Source organism: Oryctolagus cuniculus, chromosome X (genome assembly GCF_964237555.1).
Source record: "Oryctolagus cuniculus chromosome X, mOryCun1.1, whole genome shotgun sequence".
In the NCBI taxonomy this organism is placed as follows: domain Eukaryota; kingdom Metazoa; phylum Chordata; class Mammalia; order Lagomorpha; family Leporidae; genus Oryctolagus; species Oryctolagus cuniculus.
The window spans coordinates 95029709-95054598 of NC_091453.1; positions in this window are offsets into that span (position 1 = coordinate 95029709).

Here is a 24890-nt window from a genome sequence, read left to right on the forward strand (position 1 = left end):
GCATTCAACAACGTGAGTACTTATTCCTGGTTTTACTTTGTCCTTGTAAACAAACAATTCGATTGTACAAAACGGGGCTAACCATGGCCATTTTTAGTTAAGGAAATTGACATTTGGAAAAGTTAGGTGATAATAGGCTGTTCCATGTGATGATAACTTATCCAGATTATCTATTTACAGTTAAACAGAGGTTCTACTATCAACGTTTTCTCTGAGACACCTCGGCAAGGCTGAAGACCAGAGGTATTTGGGGATAGGCAACCGTTTTATACCTTTCAAGTCAGAATAGGGCTGTCTTCCCATTCTCAGACTTCCAGAAGGGTGTAGAACATTTTAATGATCATTTTAGTGGCCTCTATAAAAAAGCATCATTCTAGGGACTCAGTAATGCTAAATGTAGGAGGTATAAAGCAACTTCATTAGATTATTTGCACCATGACTTGCTCCTGAATAATAAGCAACACTTCTTCATTAAAACGAACACTCTCCAGTGAAACCCTAACCTATTTTTTGCTTAGCCTAGTGCATTTTTAATCTAATAGAGTTAGAAAAAATTAATTCGCATGTGCTAAAATCATTACATTTTTATATTCCACAGTGTCTGATATATAGAATCTATAAAACTTGTGTTATTACAAACTGATAGGTTGTGATGGTGTGTAATAAAGTTAAGCTAATGTTCCCAGGAATGATCCACAACCCCAAGACAAAAAAAAGAGAAAATTTGTAATGAAATAATCTGCTTTAGAGGCAAAAGTTGGACACATCTTCCTATGCCCACCTATGAGCCAGTCACAACAATACCTTAAGATGGCCTAGGATCTGGAATCCCCTTCAGGACAGAATCCAGGGTCTACTTTCATCCAAGTAGCAAAAAGAACAGAAGGAAACTTGACCCTCAGTTCCAAGCAAGGTTGGGAACCAAAATGGCCAGTGGCCTTAAATTATACTGCATAGAGCAAAGTTAGCCACTTTTTCTTGTTCCATTTAATAATGAACACACAGTTGTCAACTATATGGCAGCCCTTATTTGGGGTATTTGACAAAAATTAACTAATTTACTTCTCATAGCAATGTTAGCTGCTGGGGTACAACAAATATCCAGACTAGGTAACTTAAAAACAGAAATTTAGGGGCCAACATTATGGCACAGCAGGTTAAGCTGCTGTGTGTGATGATGGCATCCCATATAAGAGTGCCAGTTAGTCCTGGCTGCTTAACTCTCAATCCAGCTCCCTACTAATGTGCCTAGGAAGGCAGTGGAAAATGGCCCAAGTATTGCCGCCGCTGCCAACCACTTTGGAGACTAGGGTGGTGTTCTTGGCTCCTGGAATCAGCCTAGCCTGGCCTTGGCTGTTGCAGGCATCTGGGGAGTGAACCAGTGGGTAGAAGATCTCTCTCTCTCTCTCTCTCTCTCTCTCTCTGTCACTTTGCCTTTCAAATAAACAAAATCTTTTTAAGAGCCTGGAGATTTATGTTCTCACAGTTCTGAAAAGTCCAAGTTCAAGGTACCACCAGGATTGGTTTCCTCTGAGCCCTTAGTCCTTGGTTTATACACAGTTGTTCTCTTACTGCCCCTGCACATGGCTTTTCCTTTGTGCACTTATACTCTGATGTTTCTCCCATTTCTTTTTTAAAAAGTTTTATGTATTTATTTGATAGGTAGAATGATAGAGAGAAATAAAGAGAGAGAGAGGAGAAAGTGAGAGACAAAGAGCAAGTGGGATCTTCCATTCCCCTGGTTCACTTACCAATGCCCAAAATAGCCATGGCTGGGCCAGGCTGAAGCCAGGAGACTTTACCTCCATCAGGGTCTGCCACGTTGGTGGCAGGAAGCCAAGTACTTGAGACATCACTGCTGCCTCCCAGGGTTGCATTAGCAGGAAGCTGAGACAGACGTAATGAGGACTCAAACCAGGCACTCTGATATGGAATGCGGGCATCCCAAGAGGCAGCTTAACCTGTTGTGCCACTATGCCCTCCCCTTCCTCTTCTTATAAGAACTACAGTCACATCATTAAAGCCCCACCCTAATGGCGTCACTTTAACTTAATCAGCTTTTTAAAGACCTTACCTCCAAATCAGTTTACATCTTGAGATACTAGGGATTGAGACATCCGCACATGAATTTGGGGAGAATGCATTTCAGCCCATAACATAGTGCTATCACCTTTGCTTTAGAAATGAGGAAACTGAAGCACAAGGGTATTGGGTAACTTGTCCCAGGCAACACACTAATTAGTGTCAGAGCTAAAATGTGAACCCATGGAGTTTGGCTGCTGAACTGATACACCTTCTATACCAGGAAGGGGGGAGTTTCCTGCCCTCTCCTTGAATGTCTTCCAGCAGATTAATCTCTCTGCACTGTTTCTCCGTGCGTGTGTGTTCTGAAGGCAAACCAGAGCCAGCCAGTGCTAACTGAATTTTATTATTGTCTTGAAATACAAGAGATGAGGAGGTCAAGATGCCATTTGTTTACTGAAAGAACAGTTTGTACTGTGTGTGTATTCTCGGAAAGAGGATTGTGTCTTAGGGGCAGCCCCGCCTTTCTCCTATCATAAAGCTTCCATTTGTGGTGCAGCAAATTGTGTGACAAATTCCACACTCTAACATCAGGTGCTTTTGACTTCCCTCTCAGGTCCACAATGTCAAGGTTTCCTACAGACCTACCTCCCAGTGGCAGGGTATGTTCAGCACCTGTCTCACTTCCTGCTCTCTGTGCGAGAGAAGGATAAAGGTGAAGATCAGCTTTATCTGAGCAGAGGGCAAAGGTGACTTGAACTGACATAGCTCTGCCTTTGAGATGGACATCGTGGAGATCTGTCTGACTTCTGAATAGGTCACACTCTGCCTTGCTTGTTCGGAGTTGCTTAAGCTGATGGTTATCAACTTTGGCTGCCTTCATCCTTTCTGAAAAACTGCTATGGACAGAATCTTTCTTTCTTTTTGTGAACTAGAAGCAGGAAGTTGAAAAGCAATGTAGAACCCAGGATGAAGTTTGCATTTGCCTTAACTTAAGAGGCGGCTTTGTGCAGATGTTTCAGCCCGGACCAGGTGGTTTCGAGAAATATTTGTCAGTAGCTTCCCAGGACCAAATATTTCCAGGTTTGTGGGATAAATCCACGATCATTAAGTGCTTTGAAACAATAAGGATCTTTCAGATTTCTTAAAGTCACACCTGAAAAGATTTTAAATTGGCCAGATTTCCAAACAGTGACTGTTTTGGGCAAAGAAGTCAAGAAATTACAATTAAGAAAACCTAACCAACTGGTAAACTTTAGAACTGGCTTTTTCTGGGTGATACTTCTCCCTCTGCCATTGACTAAAAGTGATCGTGCCAACCTATTCTTGAATTTCCAAACTGAAAGAATATTAGAGATTACTCAGCCCAGCTCTTTCATAAAGCTCGGCTTTAAAATTCGTATTGAACAGTGTAAGAACCTGTTCATAAGTTCCAGGGGTATGGATATGGTCTTTCTTCACTGCTCTCTTCAGAGTCCTTGGCCTGTGGTAGATATGCAATAAGTAGCTTCAAGTGGATAAATGGGTACTCTTATGGCTGAAAAAGACCTTAAGAAATGCCATTTGATTAATTTCCCTAACTTTTCCAAAGCTATATTAAATTCTCTACAAAACACACATTTATCCTGTGGCTGAAGGCTATCAAAGAAGGAAATTTCATACCCTCTGTGGGGAAGTACTCTAAGCACTAATGACTTTCACTGATCAGAAATCTGCCTTTGATGGATCCTGTGTCCTTCATTCACGCTATTCCCAAGGTGCTGGAGTCTGAAGGCTGATGCTCACTTGCCCCACTGTCATCTTTTTCACCAGCTGGGATAGGTTTTACCGTTTTGACTTTTCAGACATCTCCTTGCTTCTCCTTTGGGACCTCTAAGTTTGTCTTGTATGAAAATTACTCTGGATGTAGAGAGGTCACATATTAAAATGATTACAAAAATGTAAATGGGTTTTGATAAAAATCTATTTCAAATGCAAATACACACAAAAATGATAAGGGTAAGCATTTTCTCTTTTTATAACTACTTTTGAAAGAAAAGCTGGATTTGGCAAGGAGAAAGGGCAGGGGGGAGTCATGATTCTTTTAAAGTTTGCCTCCATTTTCCCACATGAATTGTTTTCAGTCCTTCTTGCAGTCTCTGCTTGGCAGTCATCTAGGAGACTACTATTTCAAGTACACTATCGTGCCTGGTAGCTGAACTGCAAATTGTCACCTTTCTCTCTAGGGAGTACTGTGGCCTTGTAAGACTAAAAGAAAAATCAAGAAAATCATTTCTAATTACCACTGTGCTGCAGCTGACCAGAAACATCCCAAATCCAACCTTATTTCTCACTGGAGTCACAGGGCCTCAGAGTTGTGTCTGCTTTCTTGATTAGCAAAAATAGTTGAGTTTTTAAAAACAAGCAATGGTTCCCCCTGAACAGGATTGTGGACTTTGGAAAAATTGGAGAAGATAATAAATGAGGTTTCATCCCTCAATGATAACCCATCATGGGATTTTGTTTTTTTTATACAGCCTGAATGCTTCAGAACATTGAATTTTTATTACTTCTGTACCTTTTTTGTATCTTGTATGAATGGAGATTTTTCTTAAATTATTTCAGAGATTTTCTTCGTGAGATTTTCTCTGTCCTTTTTTACTTGAGACTTCTTAATATTCTAATGTCGAATTTCCTGTAATGATTCTTGAACTTTCTATCCTCTTTCTATTATTCTCTTATTCTCTTTTTCCTCTACATTCTGACAAATTTCTAAACACTTTATTTTGAGAATATTGTAGTCTGGGTCCAGTGTTGTGGCACTGAGGGTTAAGCTGCTGCTTGTAATGCTAGCATCACATATGGAAGTGCCTGTTCAAGTCCCAGCTGCTCTGCTTCTGATCCATCTTCCTATTAATGCACCTGGGAAGCAAAAGAGGGCCCAAGTACTTGGTCCCCTGTCATCCATGTGGGAGACCTGGATGGAGTTCTTGGCTCCTGGCTCTGGCCTGGCCCAGACCTTGCTATTGCTACAATTTGGGGAGTGAACCAGTGGATGAAAGATCTTTTTCTCTCTCTCTCTCACTCTTGCACTCTCTCTCCTGCTGTCTCTGATGATCTGTCTTTCAAATAAATGAATAAATTTTTAATAGTAACAAAACATGGTATTCTTTAGATTTTTATTTCTGCCATATTTTTAATTTCTAGAATATCTTCTCATTCCTTGAGTATGTGTGTGTATATGAATAAAATATATTGTTTCATGAGTCTTTTCTCTTTTTTTCTTTTTCAAAAGTATTTATCTATTTATTTATTTGAAAGGCAGAATTACACAGAGAGAATGAGAGAGTTCTTCCAATCTACTGGCTCACTCCCCAAATGATCCAACAGCCCCAGCTGGGCTAGACTGAAGCCAGGAGCAAAGAATTCTTTTCTTTTTTTTTTAAGATTTATTTATTTATTTGAAAGTTAGAATCACAGAGAGATAAAGAGATCTTCCATCAGCTGTTTATTCCCCAGATGGCGGCAACAGCCAGGGCTGGGCCAGGCCAAAGCCCGGAGCCAGGAGTTCTATCTGGTTCTCCCAGATAAAACTGGGTGACAGGGGCCCAAGCATCTGAGTCATCATCTGCTGCTTTCTTCAGGCCGTGAGCAGGGAGCTGGATTAGAAATGGAGCAGATGGGATTTAAACCAGTGCTCATATGTGTCACAGGTTGCAGCTTTACCTACTACGCAACAACACCAGTCCCCATGAATCTTCTTACATCATATTTCTCATTGCATAGTTGATTCCTACCCATTACTTTCGTTTAGGTTTTGTACATGCATTTGCTTATTGTTTTTTTCTCTGTCGTTACAGACTTCTTCAATTGTCTGGTCATCGTCGGTTATCTGTTCATATTGCAAAATAGGAAACTGACAACCGAGCTCCAGAATTTCATGTTTAATTATAGGCCATTCTGGTTGAGTCATTTACTCAGGGAACCCTTTATTTCAGTACTCTTCAGTCTTTTCTGTTGTGTTGGTTTTATTTTCAAAAGAAAACACTTTAGCTTTCTTGGCTAGATAACGGTGTTCTGAGGGACAAATTGGAGCAAGGTCTGGGGATCTCGGTCTTCAACTAATATTCCTGTACATGTTCATTTAATAGCCCTGTGGTAAGTATAGTCCCCAACTTTCAACTGTGACTGCTTTCCCTCCAAAGCGCCTCTATTTTACCATTTACAGAAAAAAATCCCAGTCCTCTCTCAAAGGTGCAGGAATGGTAGCTCTCCAACGCACTGAGAAGGAAGGGGGCTTTCTTAGATCTAATCATTTCTTAACGTACAGTTTGACAATGTCAATCAAGCTATTTTTCTTTCCTCTTTGTCAGTTTTGAATTAGGCTCTCTTGTGAGTTTTAAATCAGTTATGACTTGTCCATAAACTTTCCAGCACCCACATTTTATTATTCTAGCCATTGTTCATATTTGATTTTCAATTATAGGTTTATGCCTTTTAAGATGTTCCTTTGTCTTACTTTTTTTTTACTAGAAATTAGAGGCTAATGTTTCTCTTTAATCTGCTATCTTTAATTGGCAATTCAACTTTTTGTTCTTTTGTGTCTTTTGGAAACATCATTGATTTTTCTGGTGCAAACAGTATATAAAATCTTTCCTCTCCTGAATGCCTAACTCATTTTCCTCTTTTGTGAAACTTCAGTGAATCCCAAACTGACATGACAGCGTCTACCAGCTGATACTTACAGTGGTGGTGCACAGTGCGGAAACAAATTCTGAGTAAGTAAAAGTTGACCAAGGGGACAGTGCTGTGGACAGTGCCTGCAGTGCCGGCATCCCATATGGACACAGGTTCGAGTCCTGGCTGCTCCATTTCCAATCTAACTCTCTGCTGTGGCCTGGGAAAACAGTAGAAGATGGCCCAAGTCCTTGGGCCCCTGCACCTGCGTGGGAGACCCGAAAGAAGCTCAGCTCCAGCTGTTGCAGCCAATTGAAGAGCAAACCAGCAGATGGAAAACTTCTCTCTCTCTCTCTCTCTCTCTCTCTCTTTCTCTCTGCCTCTCCTCTTTCTGTGTAACTGTGACTTTCAAATAAATAAATTTATCTCTAAAAAAGTTGACCAAATATTTCAATATTACAGAGAATAAAATAGTCCTTTTTTTGTACTAAATTTTCATTATATAAAAAGAGGAAAATTTTAGATTGGAAAAAAAATAACAGATGATACTGTTGCTCTGATTGCATTCTTTTAAAGCAAACTATATTAATTTATTTTTATGATAAATAATTTCTAAGGTATTACCAAGTTCTACCTTAATAACTCTCAAATACTGAACCAAAACTTAAGTTCAATGATGATGGATAATATCTTTTTCCCTTTGCTTGCCTACTTTAGTATGTGGAAAGAGTACATCTGTTAAGAGCCCAGCGTTTCTTCACATTTTCCTCCATTTGTCTTTAATAATTCCAAGTCTTTTTGTCACTAAAATTGTATGTTTTTATATCCTTATTGTCTAGTGGTTTATTTGAGGTCTTATATATGAACTCTACTTGCTAAATCTCCCAGGTAGATTGTAGCACATAAAAATGAATAAAATATATTATTAGCCACTATACCTTGATATTATGAACATTAAGCTGATTATTTCAGCAAAGATTTTATTTAATAATGAACCTGAGCCTCATCTTCATACATACAACGTAAAATCCAAGTTGAAGTAGATGAACTAGTGCTACTGCCACTATTGTCTCAAATTATTTTAGTTGTGGAATATTATCTGAGAGAGTGTCTGGTGCTAAGAGCCCCAGAAATCAACTAAGTGATATCCACATGTCATACAACCAACAAAATAAAGCTCTAAACTCAAACAGACCTAAACTACCTTTTATAGGATATGTAAAAATTATCTGAAGCAATAGTGGCCTATTTTGAAAGAAATCATGAATGCTATGCTAACCCCAGGGTTATATTACTATACCTGTTTCAAGACAAATGTTACTCCATAGAAGACTTGGAGAATTCACAACAACCGTAATATTTTCAGCACAATCCACTGTGTATTTGGTACTTTCCGGTTACTGTATGTAAGTGTTTATAACAGTAAGAAATAGGTAGAACTTGGATGTCGTGTTTGGGGATCTACTGAAGGTGTTAGCTTTCTTTTCTTTTCTTTTTTTTCTTTTTCTTTTTCTTTTTTTTTTTTTTTTGACAAGCAGAGTTAGACAGTGAGAGAGAGAGAGAGACAGAGAGAGAGTTATAGACAGAGAGAGACAGAGAAAAAGGTCTTCCTTTTTCCATTGGTTCACTCCCCTAATGGCCACCACGGCTGGCGCTGCGCCAATCCGAAGCCAGGAGCCAGGTGCCTCCTCCTGGTCTCCCATGCGGGTGCAGGGCCCAAGGACCTGGGCCATTCTCCACTGCACTCCCTGGCCACAGCAGAGAGCTGGCCTGGAAGAGGAGCAACCAGGACAGAACCGGCACCCCAATCAGGACTAGAACCCGGGGTGCCGGCTTCGCAGGCGGAGGATTAGCCAAGTGAGACAAGGTGCTGGCCTAAAGTGTTAGTTTTCATAACTGAGCTAATACGTAGGAAATCTTTCAAAAGTTTAAACATTCATCCAGGCTGATACCTAACTCTAGTCATTAATAGTTGTTAGTAGTGAGGGGTGTAGGAGTCATTTTCTGGGACAAAATGAGACTGGATTCTTGAATTCTATGCTCATGTTTTCAGCAGTTGCCTTCAAAGATTATAATTCATGAGCAAGGAAAAGACAAGAATAGGTTCTATGATACTTTAAAAATACTTTTTAAAATTGAATGTAACATTCCACAATAATACTGTTTGATAACAAGACCAAGGCACTACAATTTCCAAATGTTCATAACTGAAAATGTGTGGTTGAGACAGGAAATTCCACAGCGATGGTTTTTTCCCAGGGGACACGTTCCTTCGGTCTCTCAGAACCCAAAGCTTGGTAAACTCCACTAACAAGACCCACATAAAGACATCATCCTGCTGAATGACTCACTCTGAATGTCACAGATATTTTTGTTTTCTTTATAGTATCATCTTGTAGAGCTGCCCTTGAAGACAGGTAAATATCTGGGTTCCAAAAGCCACTGCTTTGGGGTAAATTATCTGTGAAAATTTCTTGGTGTTCCAATCAATACCACAACAAATGTATAACACATCATTATACTAGTTATTTTTTGAAGAGGTGGGGAACATTTGGCCCATGGGCCATATAAGGCCTGCAAAATCATTTGGTGTGGCCCTGCCGAGGTAAGGGGTTGTAGAAGTAAAATTCAATAAATCTACAACAGGCTAATTTTTTAAATTTATTTGACAGATAGAGTTAGACAGTGAGAGAGAGACAGAGAGAAAGGTCTTCCTTCCATTGGTTCACTCCTCAAATGGCCACAATGGCCAGAACTGCACTGATCTGAAGCCAAGATCCAGGTGCCTCCTCCTGGTCTCCCATGTGGGTGCAGGAGCCCAAGCACCTGGGCCATCCTCCCCTGCCTTCCTGGGCCACAGCAGAGAGCTGGACTGGAAGAGGAGCAACTGGGACTAGAACCCAGTGCCCATATGGGATGCCAACACCGCAGATGGAGGATTAACCAAGTGAGCCATGGCACCGGCCCCAAACAGGCTAATTTTTAAGTTGAGTATTTTGTAGGGCCCATAAAAGATGTTATCAATATCCAAATGGCCCTTGGTGGAAAAAATGGTTCTCCATCTTAATCTTTGGCATAGAGAGAGCCAGAGCTTCTATAGAAATGCCACATCAGAAAAGTGAGTGGTTTTACATAAATTGCCTGTGAGAGAACACACTTAAAATGGCAATGTAAGACAGCAGGTAAGCCATAGCTCCACAAATGTGTGATTTATCCCAAGCAGAATTCCCATACCAAATTCAGAGGCCTGTGTGAAGCTACTATACTTTACACTAAAGACTATGGCTCGGGGTTGGCGCCATGGCTCACTTGGTTAATCCTCTGCCTGAGGTGCCGGCATCCCATGTGGGCGCCGGGTTCTAGTCCCGGTCGCTCCTCTTCCAGTCCAGCTCTCTACTGTGGCCCAGGAATGCAGTGGAGGATGGCCCAAGTGCTTGGGCCCCTGCACCCACATGGGAGACCAGGAGGAAGCATCTGGCTCCTGGCTTCAGATCTGCGTAGCTCCGGCCATGGCAGCCATTTGCGGGGTGAACCAATGGAAGGAAGACCTTTCTGTCTCTCTCTCACTGTCTAACTCTGTCAAATAAATAAGTAATAATAAAAAAAAGACTATGACTCTTCTGATTGCCTTTGGGGAATCTTTGAACATATTCCTTCTGTTTTGGGAAGCTGTAGTGAAAATAGGTTGTGCCTGAAAGGTCATCGTGAATAAGTGACAGGATATCTTTGCTTGTGTTCTGTTACAATGACAGTAGGCTAGCACTTAGCACAGAGCCTGCTGAGTCATAATTACACAAGAATTAACTAATAATGGTGGATGGCAGTGATGACAACGCTGCTGCTGCTGCTCTCAGTCTCACACAGTCCAACCATAAGACTTAGACATATTATCATGTCCTCAATATAAGTTTTCATATCAATTTATTTTTTAATGCAGAGTGTTCTGTTTTATGCATGAACCACTGACCTTTTAAAAATAAGTTTTAAAAACATCATCCCAGCCATTCATCGTAATAGCTGAAAGCAGTATGCTAGGTAAATTAGGGTCATTTAAAAAAAAAAAAAAAAGGCCGGCGCCTCGGCTCACTAGGCTAATCCTCTGCCTTGTGGCGCTGGCACCCCGGGGTTCTAGTCCTGGTCGGGGCGCCGGATTCTGTCCCGGTTGCCCCTCTTCCAGGCCAGCTCTTTGCTGTGGCCAGGGAGTGCAGTGGAGGATGGCCCGAGTACTTAGGCCCTGCACCCCATGGGAGACCAGGAGAAGTACCTGGCTCCTGCCATCGGATCAGTGCGGTGTGCTGGCAGCAGCGTGCCGGCCGCGGCAGCCATTGGAGGGTGAACCAACGGCAAAAGGAAGACCTTTCTCTCTGTCTCTCTCTCTCACTGTCCACTCTGCCTGTCAAAACAAAAACAAAAACAAAAAAAATTAGAGTCATTTTTGTGTAAATCAAAGGACCTGCATTTTTTTAAAGATTTATTTATTTATTTGAAAGGCAGAGTTGCAGAGAGGCAGAGGCAGAGAGAGAAAGAGAGAGAGAGAGAAGGAGAGGCAGAGAGAAAGAGAGGTCTTCCATCCACTGGTTCACTCCCCAAATGACTGCCAACAGCCAGAGCTGGGCTGATCCGAAGCCAGGAGCCAGGAGTTTCTTCCAGGTCTCCCACGTGGGTGCAGGGGCCCAAGGACTTGGACCATCTTCTACTGCTTTCCCAGGCCATAGCAGAGAGCTGGATAGGAAGTAGAGCAGCCAGGTCTCGAACCAGTGCCCATATGGGATGCCAGCATTGCAGGCACCAGCTTTACCCGCTACACTACAACGTCAGCCCCAGGACCTATATTTTTAGTTGAAGCAGTTAAACAGTCTATTAGAGAGATGGAATTCAAACTAATACGTAACTTTTGCATATTTTACAGCATCTCCAGTCAAGACCTAACATATAAAGCATGTGTGTTTCTTCCTTCTTTTCCAAGCAAAAAGAGTTAGTAAATTTATAGTGTTCCCTTCAATAACTGTTATTGATGAAATATAACAAATAACATTAAGGAGAATACAAGTTGTTGCTCTAAGTAACGAGGTGCTTTTCTCAACATGTTCTTTGGTTAGATTTAGAAAAAAGAAGCAGGGGTTGTACAAGCTGGAGAGTCTGAAGGAACTTATCTAATTTATCTCAGACTTCCCAGGCCAACGGAATTGGCTGACTACAAAAAGATGAAGATACAAAGAATATCGCTCAGTGAGAGATAAGCACCCTGGTCATTTTGACCTCCTTTTGACCTCCAGTAGAAGTACCAGGAGTTTGAGGCCAAACCTGTAGAATGTTTTCTTGACTACAAGCTATAATTCAAGGTGATATCACAAAATTGAAGATTAGTAAAACTGATATCAAGCTGTACATAAGCATATGATTCTTTTTTTTTTACAGGCAGAGTGGACAGTGAGAGAGAGAGACAGAGAGAAAGGTCTTCCTTTTGCCGTTGGTTCACCCTCCAATGGCCGCTGCAGCCGGCGTGCTGTGGCTGGCGCTCCATGCTGATCTGATGGCAGGAGCCAGGTACTTCTCCTGGTCTCCCATGGGGTGCAGGGCCCAAGGACTTGGGCCATCCTCCACTGCACTCCCTGGCCACAGCAGAGAGCTGGCCTGGAAGAGGGGCAACCGGGACAGAATCTGGCGCCCTGACCGGGACTAGAACCCGGTGTGCCGGCTCCGCAAGGCGGAGGATTAGCCTAGTGAGCTGCGGCGCGGGCCTAAGCATATGATTCTTTAAAAAAACAAAACTAGGGGCTAATGTTGTGGTACACCAAGTTAGGCCACTTCTGTGAACTCCAAAATCCCATATTAGTGTGCCAGTTCAAATCCTGGCTGCCCCAGTTTCAATTCAGCTTCCTGGTAATGCACCTGGGAAAGCAGCAGAAGATGGTTCAAGTACTTGGGCCCCTGCACCCACATGGGAGACATCAGTATAGTTCCTGGCTCCTCAATCCTGGCTTTGACCTGGCTCAGCTCTGGCTGTTACAGTCATCTGGATGGAAGATTCTACCTATATTGTCTCTCTCTCTCTTTCTCTCTCTCTCTCCCTATCTCTAACACACTACCTTTCACATAGTGAGTAAAATAAACCTTTAAATATAGAAACAAAATGACAAAAATCTGAAACAAAATCTTAAAAACTATAAACTCTCTATCTTCTTACAGGTTTAACCAAAATTTATTTTGTTGTACTGTTTTTTTCTAAATGGAGGATGAGTTGGGCCAGTGTTGTAGTATAAGTAGGTTAAACCACCATATTGGAACACTAGTTGGAGTTCAGCTCCTCTGCTTCAAATCCAGCTTCCTGATAATATACCTGGGAAATTAGAGGAAGATGACCTCAGTGCTTGGGTCCCAGATGGAGTTCCAGGCTTTTGGCTTCAACCTGTCCCAGACCCAGCTGTTGTGGCCATCTGAGGGGTAAACCAGTAGATGGAAGATTCTCTCTCTCTCTCTCTCTCTCTCTCTCTCTCTCTGTCTTTCCTTCTTTCTGTTGCTCTGCCTTTCAAACAAACAAGCAAATAAATATAAAATGGGAATGGTATGTTAATCCTTTTCCTAAGAGACATTTTTACAGTGTGGGTCTCATTGGTTGGACCACATGGTTGCACCATACTACCACCATCTGGTAGCAATAGACCTGATTGGAGAATTTCCAAGTTTTCTTTTCATTTTAGCATTGTGAATGTTTTCTTGAAGGTCATATTTCTTTTTTCTCAAAAATTAAAAAATATGAAAGATAAAAATCATCATAATACTTATGCATGTATTTAGAACTCATTTGTGGGCATTTATTAATCTACCTCCTTTTAGAAAAAGATTATTATGATTCTTTTCTTTCATTTACTCTTCCATTGATTTTCTTGTTTCTTAGTTTGAAATAATTTGGCCTTGGCACATGTATTGAATTTTTAATTTCAAGTGTTATACAGATTGCTGAGTGTTGTAGGAGATGAGCTTGTGGGTTTGTATTTATGGTTCATGAATGCTTTGATTAACTTGTTAACAAGACAGGTGGAATCTCATTAGTTAAAAGTGTGTACTGATGAAAAAATTTGGAGTATATGATAACAAGTTTGCCCAAATAGGCTTGTCCTGGGTAACATTATTTTTATTAAGTTTTTCCCATGCTCTTCCTTCTTCCCTCTTTCCTCCGATCTCCTTTAGCAGCCTTCTCTCCAGAGACGTGTTCTGGTTCTCTTCTCTTGGTCTAGGATATGACTTCTCACTCATATCTCCCCTACAGCCTGCTCAGGGCTTCTCTCACCACGTTTTCCTAAACCCTGCAATCAAATTGAAATTGATATGTCCTATATCTTCTCTCAAGCTCTTCAGGATTGTTAATGCAGGGGTTTTCAACCTTTCCACTGCAATGCATGTGTCTGATGATATTACATATGAGGAGAGTACTTCAAATGTTTGTGGAAAGTGATATAAACAGGTAAGTTTATTTCGGTGCAAAAAGTTTTCTTGGAAATTCGTGTGTAGGTTTTTCATAATACACATTCACCATGAATTTTTGAAGACCACTCAAATAAAAGCATTTCAAAACTTTTTTCATGAATTCTATTTATCTTTTCATTCCATTTTCCCACAAAGTTTTTGAAATACTCTGTACATGACCTAGTTCCCACAACATATCAGGATTTCTGCAATTCTTTGTGCACAATCTGTAATTCTCCTCCAGTCAAGAAAGCAAGTCAGGGGGCCAGCGCTGTGGCATAACGGGTAAAGCTGTCACTGCATCCCATGTGGACACCAGTTCAAGTTCCAGCTGCTCCACTTTGGTCCAGCTCTCTGCACCCACATGGGGGACCTGGAGTAAGCTCCTGGTTCCTGGCTTCAGATCGGCGCAGCTCTGGCCATTGCAGCCAATTGGGGAGTGAACCAGTGGATGGAAGACCCCTCTCTCTCTCTCTCTCTCTCTCTCTCTCTCTCTGCATCTCCTTCCTCTGTGTAACTCTTTCAAAAAATAAATAAATCTTTTTAAAAAAAGCATGTCAGAGTGCAAAATGTGGAAATGGTGATAATATAGTTATCCTTGAGTCTGCCATAATTTAGCTTGTTTTTGATGTAAATCCTTTAAACTGTAGAAAGTTTAAATCTACCATTTTACTTGTAATATCTCACAACTGACTGTGACTCACCAGGATGTCAAGCCACTTGAATCCAGTATAACAAAATGTGTGAACAAGTTTATCTGAGGATTAAACATTTGTTTAAAAAGGTTGAGCTGACTTCCCTCTATCCCCTCAAATAACTATAAGAATATGAGAAGGAAGAGAGTAACATTCTGATACAGTATCGAGAGATGTATTTGGACCTTACAGGAACTTTTACTAGCTTTTAAATAGTATCAGGTTATGAGTTTCTCTTTCTACATATGCCTAGCGTCATTCCTTTTATGATTGTTTGTTCGTTTGTTTGTTTGTTTAAAGATTTATTAATTTAGGGACCTACATGAAGGGTGTGGACATCCATAACTCAGGACTCCAGCAGCCGAGAGCCTACACACCAGCGTTGGAAAGTGAGGTGAGACCAAGCCGTAGTAGCACAAGCCACTGGTGATAAAGAAGAGCCTAGAGGGAACCCGGCTTGGATCCCCATGGGAATAGTGTACCTGCCAAACTAGAGGAGAGAAAAAAGGAGGGGCATGTTTCTCTCTCCCCAATCATTTTACAACAGTGTCCCATAACAAGCCAATAGAGTGGGTGCCATTTTGGACATACATAACAGCAACCAACTGAGTGGAGATTCCTGACTCTCGTGGGGAGAACAGGAGGCTGGGTGCTCGTAACTGTGGGTAGCTCGTGACTACAGGGACTGTGAAAAAATCTGAGGCTGTATGAGAGGACTCCTGGTGTGGCTAGGACTTTGGGCAGTCACTGTGGAAGCCTTCACATGTTCAGGGCTTCCTGGTTACCTAATGAGACACATTGCTAGGGAAACTGAGCTCACACTGAGGACTGAACAGATCCTTTGTGTGGTCCTTAGGGCAGAGAGGACCAATATTACATACACTGGGGCTAGCAATCAGGCACTGGTCTCCTTTGAGGAGAAGAGCTCAGCTGAGCAGAATAAACTTCCCTTCCGATTAAAAAAAAAGGAGATGGAAAAAGATATTCCACGATAACAGAAACCAAAAAAGAGCTGGGTAGTCATCCTAATATCAGTCAAAATCGACTTTATCACAAAACTTTTAAAAGAGACAAAGAAGGGCATTATGTAAGGATTAAGGGATTGATTCAACAGGAAGATGAAACTATTATAAACATATATGAACCTAAATACAGGGCACCTGGCTGTTTAAAAGAAATGTAAGAGATCTAAAGGGAGACATAGACTAAAATACAATAGTAATGGGAGACTTAACTATCCCACTATCAGCAATGGACAGATCAACCAGTCAGAAAATCAGCAAGGAAACAGCAAATTTAATCAACACTATAGACCAAATGGACTTAACAATTACCTACAGAATTTTTCATCCTACAGTTACAGAATACACATTCTTCTCACCAGTGCATGGAACTTTCTGTAGGGTTGACCACAACTAGGCCATAAAGCAAGCCTCAGCAAAATCAAAAATATCAAAATCACACCATGCATCTTCTTGGACCAATATGGAGTGAAGCTGGAAATCAGCAACTCAGAAATCTCTAGAACATATGCAAACACATGGAGACTGAACAACATGCTCCTGAATGAACACTGGGTCATAGAAGAAATCAAAAGAGAAATCAAAAAAATTATGGAAACAAATGAAGATGACAATACAACATATCAAACTTGGAATATAGCAAAAGCAGTTTTAAGAGGAAAGTTTATAGCAATTGGTTCCTACACCAAGAAATTGGAAAGGCACCAAAAAATTAGCTATCAATGCATCTCAAGGATCTAGAAGAACAACAGCAAACCAAACTCAAAACTAATAAGAGAGAAGAATTAATTAAAATTAGATAAGAAATCAACAAAATTGAATAAAAAAAGACAAAAAATCAGCAGAGTTGGTTATTTGAAAAAATAAAAAAAATCAACCCACTATTTGCCCAACTAACAAAAAAGGAGAGGCCAAATCAATAAAATTAGAAATAAAAAAGGAAATGTAACCACAAAATAAAAAAGAATTATCAGAAATTACTATAAAGAATCATATGCCAATAAGCTGGGAAACCTAAAAGAAATGGATAGATACCTGGACACATAAAAACTACATAAATTGAGCCATGAAGACATAGAAAACTTAAACAGACCCATAACCAAGACAGAAATTGAATCAATAATAAAGGTACTCCCAACAGAAAAGCCCATGACTGGATGGCTTCACTCCTGAATTCTACTGGACATTTAAAGAACTAACTCCAATTCTTCTCATTTTATTAAAAACTATTGAAAGGGAGGGAATCCTCCCAAATTCTTTCTATGAAGCCAGCATCACTTTAATTCCTAAATCTGAAAAAGATGCAAAAGGGAGAGAGAACTACAGACCAATTTCCATGATGAACATAGATGCAAAAATCCTCAATAAAATTCTAGCCAATCACACCCAACAACACATCAGAAAGATCATCCACCCATACTAAGTGGGGTTTATCCCTGGTGTGCAGGGATGATTCAACATTCACAAATCAATGTGATACACCACATTAACAAACTGCAGAAGAAAAACCATATGATTATCTCAATAGATGCAGAGAAATCATCTGGTAAAATAAAACACCCTTTCATGATATAAAATTGAAAATCTAAGCAAATTGGGTGTAGAAGGAACATTTCTCAACATAATCAATGCAATTTATGAAAAACCCATGGCCAGCATCCTATTAAATGGGAAAAAGTTGGAAGCATTCCCACTGAGATCCAGAACCAAACAAAGATGTCAGCTCTCACAATTGCTACTCAATATAGTCCTAGAAGTTTTAGCTAGAGCCATTAGGCAAGAAGAAGAAATCAAAGGGATACAAATTGAGAAAGAGGAAGTCAAATTAACCCTGTTTGCAGATGACATGATTTATATATAGGAGATACAAAAGACTCCACTATGAGACTATTGGAACTCATAGAAGAGTTGGTAAAATAGCAGGATATAAAGTCAATACACAAAAATCAGCTGCCTTTGTATACACAGACAATGCCAAGGCTAAGATTGCGCTTCTAAAATCAATCCCATTGACAATAGCTACAAAAAAAATCAAATACCTTAGAATAAATTTAAGCAAGGATTTCAAATATCTCTATGATGAGAATTCTAAAACATTAAAGAAAGAATAGAAGAAGATGCAAAAAAAGTAAAAATCTTCCATGTTTATGGATTGGAGGAATCCATATCATCAAAATGTCCATTCTTCTGGAAGCAATTTACAGATTCAATGCAATACCAATCAAAATAGCAAAGACATTCTTCTCAGATCTAGGAAAAATGATGTTGAAATTCATATGAAGGTACAGGAGACCTCGAATACCTAAAGCAATCTTATACAACAAAAACAAAGCCAGAGGCATCATAATGCCAGATTTCAAAACATACTACAAGGCCGATATAATCCAATCAGCCTGATTCTGGTTCAAAAATAGATGGATAGACCAATGGAACAAAATAGAAACACCAGAAATCAATCCAGACATCTACAGCTAGCTTATATTTGACCAAGGAATTAAAACCAATCCCTGGAGTAAAGACAATCTCTTCAACAAATGGTACTGGAAAAACTAGATGCAGAAGTGTGACATAAGACTCCTTCCTAAAACTTTACACAAAAATCCACTCAAAATGGATTAAGGATCTAAATCTACAACCAAACACCATCAAATTATTAGAGAACATTGGGGAAACTCTGCAAGATATAGGCACAGGCAAAGAGTGCTTGGAAAAGACCCCAGAGGCACAGGCTGTGAAAGCCAAAATTAACAAGTGGGATTACATCAAACTGAGAAGTCTCTGTATGGCAAAAGAAACACTCAGGAAAGTGAAGAGGCAACCAACAGAATGGGAGAACTTATTTGCAAACTATGCAGCTGATAAAGGATTAATAACCAGAATCTACAAAGAGATCAAGAAATTCCACAAAAACAAAACGAACAACCCAGTTAAAAGATGGGCAAAGGACTTAGACATTTTTCAAAAGATGAAATCCAGGCTGGCGCCACGGCTCACTAGGCTAATCCTCCACTTGCAGTGCCGGTACCCCGGGTTCTAGCCCTGGTCGGGGCGCCAGATTCTGTCCCGGTTGCTCCTCTTCCTGTCCAGCTCTCTGCTGTGGCCCGGGAGTGCAGTGGAAGATGGCCCAAGTCCTTGGGCCCTGCACCTGCATGGGAGACCAGGAGAAGCACCTGGCTCCTGGCTTCGGATCAGCGTGGTGCACCGGCTGCAGCGTGCTGGCCTCAGCAGACATTGGGGGAGGGCGGTGAACCAACGGCAAAGGAAGACCTTTCTCTCTGTCTCTCTCTCTCTCACTGTCCACTCTGCCTGTCCAAAAAAAAAAATGAAATCCAAATGGCCAACAGACACATGAAAAAGTGTTCAGGATCACTGGCTGTCAGGGAAATGCAAATCAAAACCACAATGAGGTTTCACCTCACCCCCATTAGAATAGCTTTCATACAAAAATCAACAAGCAAGAAATGCTGGCGACGATATGGGAAAAAAGGTACTCTAATCCACTATTGGTGGGAATGTAAACCGGTAAAGCACTGTGGAAGACAGTATGGAGATACCTAAAAAATCTGAATATAGACCTACCATATGACCCAGCCATCCCACTCCTGGGAATTTACCCAAGGGAAATGAAATCAACAAATAAAAGAGCTATCTGCACCTCCGTGTTTATAGCACCTCAATTCACAATAGCTAAGACATGGAATCAACCTAAATTCCTGTCAACCAAAGACTGGATAAAGAAAATATGGGATATGTAGAAAATAGAATACTAAAGAGCCATTAAAAAAATAAAATCTGGTCATTTGCAACAAAATATTGAATCTGGAAAACATCATAGTTAGTGAAATAAGCCAGTCCCTATGGGACAAATACTATATGTTCTCCCTGATCTTTGAGAACTAATAGAGCACCTAAAACAAAATCTGTTGAAGTGAAATTAACACTTCAAGAAGGGATGACTTGAGCTGCCCTTTTCTTGACTGTCGAGGAACAGTTTGTTTTTTTTCCACTTTTTCTCTTCATATTGTTTGTTGAACTCTTTACTTAACATAGAGTTAATCATATGTATATAAAGTCAATTGAAAATAGATCTCAGTAAAAAATAAGGGTGGGAATAAGAGGGAGGAGTAAATTTGTAACTATAAAGCTGTATAGTTATGCATATATTCCTACAGACTTATTTCTAAGGATACAGTTCAAAAACTTGTCATGAGGGCCGGTGCTGTGACATAGTGGGTAAAAGCCCTGACTTGAATCACCGGCATCCCATATGGGCACCAGTTCTAGTCCCAGCTGCTCCTCTTCTGATCCAGATCTCTGCTATGGCCTGGGATAGCAGTAGAAGATGACCCAAGTCCTTTGGGCCCCTGCACTCATGTGTGAGACCCCAAAGAAGCTCCTGGCTTTGGATTGATGTAGCTTCAGCCTTTGCAGCCATCTGGGTAGTGAACCAGCAGATGGAAGACTTCTCTCTCTGTCTATACCTCTCTCTGTAACTCTTTCTTTCAAATAAATAAATAAAATAAATCTTTTTTAAAAAAAGAGAAAAAAAACAAAAGAAAAAAAAACTTGTCATGGGACTCCAAATCCAATTAAGCTTGGTGGTAAAAATGCCATTTTAATTGTTAAAGTGATCATATTCAGTGTTAAAGTGAACATACAGATAGGATTAAGTGTTAAAGTGATCATATAAATAGAATCAAGTGCCTGGTAATAATAGTAGATAGAATTAAAAAGGAGAGAATGTTCTAACATAAGAAGCAGTCCACACAGCAGACTCATAGAATGACAATTGCTTTAAGTTACACTCTGACCTCAGAATCAGCACCTTGAGTTTTCCTGGTCTGGCTGAAAAGCCCATGTGAGCATTTCAGGCATGGAAGCCTAGACACTATGGCAAAAGATGTTCTACATGAAGGATCTCTGTGAGTGAGACCCCAGCGGGAAGAAGTGGCCATCAAAGAAGGATGTGCTTTTCTCTAAAGGGAGGAGAGAACTTCCACTTTGCTTTTGGCATTGTCCAAATAGTGATATAGTTTGTGGACTCAAAAGGCTTCCATAGTCTTGGCAGCTCATGTCAAGAGCCTCGAGTGGTTAATTTAACAACAGGAGTAACTGTGCACTAACTCCCTGTGCAGAACCTCTGTCTTCAATGAGTTGTATTATAAGAGTTAACTGTAAAAAAAAAAAAAGCTAGTTCTCAAACAGTTTTGTGTCTGTGTAAGTTGTTGAAATCTTTACTTAGTATAGAGTTGGTCTTCTGTTTACAAAGTTAATTGAAAATGAATCTTAATGGAGAATGGGACTAGGAAGGAAAGAGGAAGAGGAGTGGGAGTGTAGGTGAGAGGGCTGATATGGTGGAAAAAATAATTATATTCCCTAAAGTTATATTTATGAAATTTGTATTCCTTAAAAAATAAATTAAAAAAGAAACCTAATTACTATTTGTTGTGTCACTTGGACACATTTCATTTTATATATTGATATACCTATTGTCAACACATACTCTCTCAAATCTTGCCTTTAGTCATTTTCCAATTTCTTTGTACACTTGTCAGGAAGCTGTTATATAAATAAATAATTTGACTGAAAGCCAAAAAAAAGATTTATGATTTATTAATTTATTTGAAAGACTTACAGCAAGAGAGGGTGAGACAGAGAGACAGATCCTCCATCCAGTGGTTCATTTCCCAGATGGCCACAATGACCAGGACTGGGTCAGGCTGAAGCCAGTAGTCAAGAACTCCCTCCAGGTCACTTAGACCATCTTCCACTGCCTTTCCTAGGCCATCAGTAGGGATGCTGTATTGAAAGTGGAACAGCCAGGACACCAACTGGCACCTAAATGAGATGCCAGTGTTGCTGGCAGAGGCCTTACCCACTGTGCCACAACTCCAACCCCTAGAGTCAGTCCTTTGTACATTTCCCAGTCTTGGTCTAATAGACACCTGTTGAATGAATTCCCCAGTACACCATTTTTAAGATTTGACCCCTCTTTGATCAACATGATTCCATTTGAAGCTGTTGTAACATGGCATCCCAACCCCTAGATACACTTGTTTTGGAACCGTGGTGAGCTGAAACAATTTGGATATAGAGATGACAAAGAAATCAGTTTTTCTTCTGGTGGCTGCACAGCAGCATGAAATTCTGAGCATTGAAGTTTCCATGTTTTTTATGAAGCAGATAAAAGTAGCAGCAAAGGCTGGACTGAGGGAACAATGAAGAAACCTCAGATGACGTCTGAGTTCTTGTTTCGGTTTGTTCTCGAGGCCCAGTAACACTTCTGCCCTTGGGCTCTCTGGGACGCTGCACACACCTTCCTCTTTTTTTCTCTCCTTTGGCTACATTGATTCACTATTCCACCACTTTTAAACAAGAATTCTTCCATGGAGTATCTAGTAACACAAAACACATTAGTCTCTTTATTAAAGGGACAAGGACTTTTGGGGTGTAATTTTAAGAATGCAGTAAGTTTATTTTGTGGATTTTCCCTCATTCTTTTATTTGAGCAAAACAGGAAAAAGTAAAATGTACATTACTTATCTATTTACATTCCTTTAACTTGGAAATAATCTCTCACATGGAAGGGACCATGATATTATTTGTATCAAGTCTAAAGTATCTGACATGGCACTGTAGACATGACAGGACTTAATAATATCTTCATCATGATGCTGTGTTTGGGTACAAGAAGGGAAAACCTCAACTGTTCAGAGATTTAGCGAGCAAAATAGCTGGAAAGCTGTGGTGAGACATAATGTAGCAGATTATATCTTCCAAATATTGCTGCAACAGTATCTCCCACTCTGCATGCGCTGCAGAAAGTTGTCACTCCACCATCAAGAAATGAACTCCACGTATCAAAATGTCATACTGTACCCATGACATGCAAAGTATTCTGTACAAATTGCAATTCTTTACAAATAAAAAATAACGTGCAGTCAAGTGCCACCAACACCTTAAATCAGGCTGGGCTTGTGTTTTCTTTTTTAAAAATTTTAAATTTTTAAAAAAATTTTTAAATTTAAAAAAAATTTTTTTTTTAATTTTTAAAAATTCATTAGATAGACAGAGCTCCCATCTGCTGGTTAACTTCTCCACATGCACACAATGGCCCATCCCTGGGGCCTAAGCCAGAGCTGGGAATCCAATCCAGGCCTCCCAGGAGGGTGATAGGAACCCATTCAGTTGAGCCGTCACTGCCGCCTCACAGAATCCACATTAGTCATACACTGGAATCAGGAGCCAGAACCGGGACTCAAGTCCTTAACCAAGATCTTTACTTTAGGCCAGATACTCACCCCTGTGCTTGTTTTACTTGCAGTTGGTAATGAGACAGAAATAAAGCAGAGGGCTTCTTAGGCTCCGTCTTAGAAGGTGATACTGCTTCTGCCTTGTTGGCTGCCTGGAAGCTTTCAGACAGCCCCGAGGCTGCCACACTCAGAGGAAGCCCAAATAAGCCTACGACAAGAGACTGCATGGAGAAGCATGGAACTGCATGGAGAAAGACAGATGCCCTGCTGGCCTCTTCTGCGACAGTCCACCACTGGCCAGCTCCAGGCACCATTCAACTGAGACTGCGGGTGTCTCCAAGCCGGGACCTTCCACGTGACCCCTTCTTTACTTCCTGACCCACAGAAACTGTGAGAAGTGATGAAATCATTGTTGGTTTCAACTTTTATGTTTTCTGGGCCATTTTTATCTTGTAATGGTAACTAGAATTGGAAGAATAATCTCAACAACTGTCGTAGTGGAGTTTTCCAAGTAATATTAGGGTTTTATTGATAAGCAAGTAAGTAATCAAACCATGTGAGGATCAAAATGTCAGAGAATCATAAAATACATTATGCTTAGCTGTATAATTTTCCTAAAAATAAATTTAGGATTTCTTTAAGAAAATTAATGTAACCTTTACTTAGATTAACACCAGTGTAGTGGTGCTTTGTGTATGCATTGCTCCCATAATGTGAAATGTGAGGATAATGAGCCAGATGATGGATTTAGTGGTGAAACTGTTTTGGTTACTCAATGATTGTCAGTCTGTAGTGATGTATAGTCGCAAAGAATATGCTTACAGACAATTGAAGGGAAGGAAAAGGAGAGAAAAAAATCGATTTCAATGTAATGGCTTATCTTACTAATTTACTGACTGATTTAATAGTTACTGTACGTTTTTCCGATACTCATATACCCCTTACAAAATGACTCACTTAGGTAGCAAATTGCCCATGCAATTAATTGCCATCCCTCTTTCTAGTGTAGCAGTATAATGTGCTCTGTATAGCCAGAAGAAAGTTGAAGGTCTGGAGGAACATTTGTGAATGAAAAGGTGGCTTTAGATAATATTGAGCAATACTTCAGAGAATTTTCATGCAGACTTCCAACCCTAGGAAAGGGGGAAAAAAAAGGATTCTTCCTGATTCTTTAGAAATGAAAATGCAATCACAGCACACAAAGAAATCATTTCATCCACTAATTTCTAGGTGGAAATCTAGTTTTAGCTATTTGACTCACTATATCTAAATAGTGCATGCAAATTTTACTAGATATTTTAATTAATTTCCCAACTGCATTCGAGGTGAACTTTGACAGCCTGGGAAGCACTATTAATTTCCTCTAGCGTTCCAGAAAATGGAAGCTGTAATTTACCAAACGGCACCCTCGTGGTCTGCAGGTTGATGCAGCTTCTCCAAGTGTCTAAATTTCCCCCAGGGAGGAGGGAAGCCCTTGGAGAATTTGGCTCATTAACAGTGAAAGATATGTGAGGTTCACTCACGGACTGTGGAGCAGAGGTAAAATTTGGCTGTTTGGGAGGTATTTGAGATTTTTGTCTCTTTGATTATCCCTCTTCACAGCTCTCTGATGGACTATTGAATCCAGGAAGAAGAAACCTTACGAGTGAAAGTGTGTATGGCAAATATTAATAATACTTAGTCCTGCCCTGCATGGAAATTTAGAATGCAGTGGTTCTAGTTAAAATTGATTTCTTCCAGAAAATAAGGATTTGTTCCATCCAAAATAGTAGAAA